We start from the raw sequence: 5779 nt of genomic DNA on the forward strand, positions 1-5779 counted from the left end.
TTGTTCCTCCGAATTTTTGGAGCATAAATTTCTTAAGCTGGTTTTTGCTTTTGTATAACTAAATTTTGACACACTTGTTCTTTGTAATTGAGCTTATATATATGTATATTTCACAAAATTTTGCACATTTATTTTATATGGTAAGTGCACTTACTTTATAAATATGACTTAAATCGAGCGATCACGATAAGACATGTTCCTCTTTTGACCATTACTTGGAACCGTTCATCGATTTATGATATTGAACCCTTGAATTGTTTTACTATCACACTGTTGTTTGGTTATGGTATTCTTGAAATGTTCGATTAAGGATATATGTATTTGTTCATTAAAAGTATGAAATAGGTTTCGAGTACGGTTACGACTTGACTTGAAATGGTAAAAGAAATATTTTTAAAAAACTATTTATATGGCCCTGACACGATGGGTAATAATAACCGTTATGTGGCCTTGACATGGTGGATAAGAATAACCGTTACACGGGCCTGATGCGTTGGTTAATAATAACCATTAACACCATGGAATACGAAATGTGTTTCAGGTCTAATATATATGTTATATGTATGATTTTGAGATGATGATTCTATGCTTGGTAATATTTGAAAGATTTTTTCTTTGTACCATTTTATTAAACATCTTGCATATCATTAAAGATTATATATATCTTGTTATTCCGTTATCGATTGACCCCCACTTGTTGAGTATTTCACAAAATATTCACCCCTTACATTCCCACCCAAATTTGTGCAAGGAACAAGTTGAAGAAAATGAGCAAGAACACTTCAGAGGATGGTGATGCAGTCCCTTTTGATGGAGAAGAACATGTTTCTTTACTTTATCTTTTGTTTATGTTGTATGTTTCGTACTTTTGTCCTTTTCGATCACTTGTAAAGACAATTACCTATTTTATGAAATAGATTGTTTCAGTTATTTTGATCACTACTAGACTTCTTGTTTTACGATTATGTGATTGTGAAATAATTCCAAATGTGTGTGGCATGACATTTAAGTGGTATCAGAGCCGCAAGATTCATAATTCGGCTGGATATTTTGATAGAAAAATTTGACAATGCTAGATTTTGGAAAAATCCAAGTTCATCCTATCTAAATTCCGCTCATTGTTGACATTTTTAGAAAATCTCATAGGAGTCATAGCTTCGCGTAGGAAACTCTGAAACCAAATTCCGCCAACGGTTATGTAATTCTCATGACTCGTGCTTTCAGTCATTATAAAGATCTCCTAAATCTCAATTTTTGGAAAATTTTGTTTGATTCTTGCATTATGTCAAATTATCCTAAATTTGATTGATTATTGATTATTTGACGTATTCATTGATTGATTTCTTGTTTAAACCACTATCGTTTCTTATATCTGCATCTATTTGCAAATATTAAACTTGAATTTTTATATAAAATGAATGGAAGATCTATTTGAAACAACCGTAACCCATGATACGGAAATTGTGACAACAACCGGAACAACAACGACAACGACATGAATACACCTCCGCCACCACCACCAGGACTGGGTTTAAATAAATCCGACTTGATGGTCATAACATCCATTGTAACTATCACCATCCAAGGGTTGGGAAACTCAAACGTCAATGGAAATCTTCCACCCTCGCCGTGACACCAAACACGTGGGATCAAGTACCACTATGAGTCTCTTCAAAAGAAACGAGCTCAAACATTCAAAGGAGACCCGGACTCTGAGGTTGGAAAAACTGACTCAAAGATATCGAGACCCAACTCCACCTACTCGAGATTCCCAAAAAATTTAAGGGGGATATGGTGACGCCATTTTTAGAGGTAAAAGCATCCAAATGATGGGATACAGACGCACTAGCTATGACAGCACTTATACCAATCACATAGCAACAGTTTCAAGAGGCGTTCTTGAAACAATACTACTCGGCTGAAGTAAGACTACATAAGTTAAGTGAGTTCGAAAATTTCACTCAAATTCCGGATATTTCTATAGTGGATGACCATTAAAAGTTTAACTCTATCGAAACTGATATTCCTACCATCATGGCAGATGATACCCTAAAGATGCATCAGTTCAAAAGTGCTCTGGACACTCATGTCTAGTCACCTCTGGAAGTTTATCAATCTACAAGCTTTGCTCATCTAAGTGAAGCCAATATCTAGGGCAAAGAAGATGAAAACAATAATAAGCTACCCTCATTGGGCCATCTTCCCAAGGCAAACAACCATTTAAGCTCCCAAAGAAGTCAAGTGAACCATTCAAGGGAACCCCTTCCACTTCAATTTCGACCCCTCCATGCTTGGGGATGTGTCCTTCAAGCAACTTATGACACACTGGAGAATGCCGAAAAAACTTTGGTGCTTGCTTCGGTTGAGGAAATATGGGACATAAGATTGCAAATTGTCCCGAATCATTACAGAAAGGGACAAGATCAAGCGTTGATGCTACCCCCAACAAGTCAATGGAGAACAAACCAAATGCTCGGATCTAAGCTTTGATGAAAGGGGAGGCTGATGACCCAATCAAAGTGATAGAAAGTGCCATTTGAAACCAAAACGATGCATGCTTATGTTTTATTTGATTATGGTGATATACATTGGTTGTAGCTACTATAATTGCTAAGAAATAGATAGTTTAGCCTAATAACTTAGAAGAACCTTATAGAATGAAACCATCATAACTCAATCAAGAGTTACTAGATATTTTAGGCGATATTCTTGTCTACTCTCCAAGCAATGAAATCCTATAAAAACAACTCTGGATGAATCTCCGAATCTTAAGTGATAAAAATCTTGATGCCAAATTCCAATAGGCCTTTGACAACGCGATAGGATTCGTGGAGCTCAATTTCATATAAGGGATACAAAATCCGATTCCGCCAATCATTCTCAAATCCTCATGAATTATAATTTCAATCCATATGAAATTATTCTGATTTCTTTTACTACTCAATTAATGCATGTCTGATCATACTACTATCATTTTGAATTTGCCAATCATTCTCAAATCCTCTAGAATTTTATTTTCAATTCATATTAAAATATTACGATTTTTTTACTACTCGATTAATGACTATTTAAACCTATTACTATCATTCCGAATTTTCTAAGGCATTTTCTTCACCTTTTGAACAACCTCATGAAAGGCCATATAATTTAAACACATTCGATTAAAATGTGTTCAAATTAAGCATCACATTAACAAATTTGTGTAATTGATAGGTGTCATTTTTGTATTTTTTCTATGTGTCATTTCATCATATTCATGCATGCGTCATGAGATTTTGTGTAAAGTGAGTCATTTTTATTATATGTTAGGAATAAGCATTGATTTTAATGTGTTTGGGTCGATTTGCAGGTGATATGGGCAAGAAATATGGATTAATTAGAGAAAAGCGCGCTAGGGCGGATTAAAATGTCCGCCCAGAGCGCACATGAAGAAAGATGGACAGGAAAGCCGAGACATGCGCACTAGGGCGAGTAGTTCGCCCTAGTGCGCCCGGAATGCTGCAAGGTAGGCACGCGGGGGCAGAGTTTTTTGCCCGCCCAAAACAATATTTGCGAGACAGGCATGCTGGGGCAGAGAATTTTACCACCCCCAGAATGCCTGAGAAAAAATATTTGCATGACATGCACACTGGGGCGGGTAATTTCATCCACCCCAGCACGCCTAAGAAGGAATAAATTATCGACGATTTATTTCCATTTTTTCTAGATGTTTCCTACTGGATAAAACCTTAGCACATGTTTTTATGAGCAGATGATCAATATTTATCAAGGGAGGAGCATCCGCACGCAAGGAGAAAATACAGAAGTCGAGGAAACTTGAAGAATCCGACATTTTCGAGTAGCGTGTCTTTCGTTCTTTGACTGCACTAGTATTTTTAGTTTAAGAACATTTATTTAATTATTCTATTGCACATTTCAGCATAAATTCTAATAGCTAAACTTTTTGTTGTTGTTGTGATTTAAGGAGATCCTACCCCGAACTATTGTTTGAATTAATTAAATACTCGACTTTTTCTTCATTCTTGATTATATTATTGTTTTTATTTGAATTATTAAAGCCTAATTCTTTGAATTATTAAAGCCTAACTAACTTTGATATTATTTTATATTGTGAGTGAATTCGAGAGAATAGTTTGCAATATGAACGAGTAATATAATCCGTGGATTTACAATTTACATAGACATATGAAATTTAATCCACGTTGATAGTCAGAGTCAAATAGGTTGAAAGCTAATGGATTCCATATATCAGGCATGCAATTCACCAATCTGTCGAATTAGTTTTACGTATATTGAGAATGAGTGTTAATTATTCAGGGAATCTCATCAAAGAAAATGAAAAATGGTTGAGAGTAATTATCAAAATAACGAGGGGTAGGTGAACCGAAATTCTCAACAAATTTATTTAATAATTAGTTTTAATTATTCATTTTGTTTTGCATAATTAACATTGAGACAATTTAGTCATTTAAATTCTAGTAGTTAACAAATCAATTCAAAATATCATTTTCCAAAGAGTAGGTAATTGAAAATAATATTCGTGTAATACAATCTCGGTGGAACGATATTCTTTTTTTTATATACATTATACTATAACTTGAATCATGCACTTAGAGTTCATTTTGAGCTTGAACTTTTCAATAATTTTTCCTGGAGATTCATAATGCAAGAAACGCTTGATCAAGTTTTTTCTGTCGTAGCTAGGGACTGTTAATTCAGAATTTTATTTGAAGTTTCATTCTTTAGTATCATTTTAATTTCTTGATATGATACCCCGTCATTTATTTTAGATATATCTTCAAGTGCATGCCAAGATCACTTGACTTGGAACTTGTGCCGTTTGATCCTGAGTTCGAAAGGACCGTCTGCAGAAGAAGACAACAATAGAGAATTAAAGATAGAATGATTAGGAACGAGCGTGAGGAGGAACATAATGAAGAGCGACGAGTCGAGGAGCCAAGGAGCATACCCATGCTGGAGTATGAACAACCTTCTCTGGACGGAATATGCCCAAGCATAGTGAGACCGGCTGTGCGGGCAAATCAATTTCGAAATCAAGCAAGCTATCATCCAAATGATTTATAATATGGTCCATTTTGGGGGGAACACACAATGAAGCATGGGAGCGCTACAAGGATTTACTGCAAAGATGTCCACATCATGAGCTGCATCTTGGGTTAGTAGTATAAACTTTTATTATGACCTAATTACTTCTAATTGCACTATGATAGATGATACTACTTGTGGAAATCTGTTGAGAAAGATTGCTGAAGAAGGATACAATTTGCTAGAGGAAATGGCTGCTAGCAGTTATCATCCTCAATATGAGAGAAACAATCAGAGGAGTAGTGCGAAAATGCATAGGTAACTGATTTTTTTGTTGTTACAACACAATTAGAGTCATTGAACAGAAAGATAGACAGTCTGATGTGGGTGGCACGGCGATGAGCCTTCAAGAGATGTTATATGACAAATGTGGAGGTGAACATTTTGCCAAGGATTGTCAAGATGGAAATCCTTTCTACGAGCAATCACTACAACAAAAACGCTAAACGATTAGCGATGGTTTAAGTTATACCGTCGCTATAATTAGCGATGGTTGTTGACTAAGCAGTCGCTAATTAGTGATGGTTTAGAAAAACACCATCACTAATTAGCGACGGTTTAGACATAATTTGTCGCTAATATTTTAAGTAAAAAAAATTACTATTATAATTTAATAAATATAACAAAAAAAACTTACAATCTTTTAAGCTAATAATATTCATGATCTTAACTA

At 35.0% G+C, this 5779-nt stretch overlaps 1 non-coding gene across 1 annotated transcript; it reads right to left on the reverse strand.

The window, feature by feature from the left end:
- Positions 1-5061: 5061 nt before the first annotated feature.
- Positions 5062-5167, reverse strand: LOC142544032 (small nucleolar RNA R71). Its single transcript, XR_012820002.1, has one exon. It is a non-coding gene; the product is annotated as a small nucleolar RNA R71 (small nucleolar RNA).
- Positions 5168-5779: the final 612 nt, after the last annotated feature.

The sequence above is a fragment of the Primulina tabacum genome, chromosome 4 (assembly GCF_025594145.1).
Source record: "Primulina tabacum isolate GXHZ01 chromosome 4, ASM2559414v2, whole genome shotgun sequence".
Taxonomy (NCBI): domain Eukaryota; kingdom Viridiplantae; phylum Streptophyta; class Magnoliopsida; order Lamiales; family Gesneriaceae; genus Primulina; species Primulina tabacum.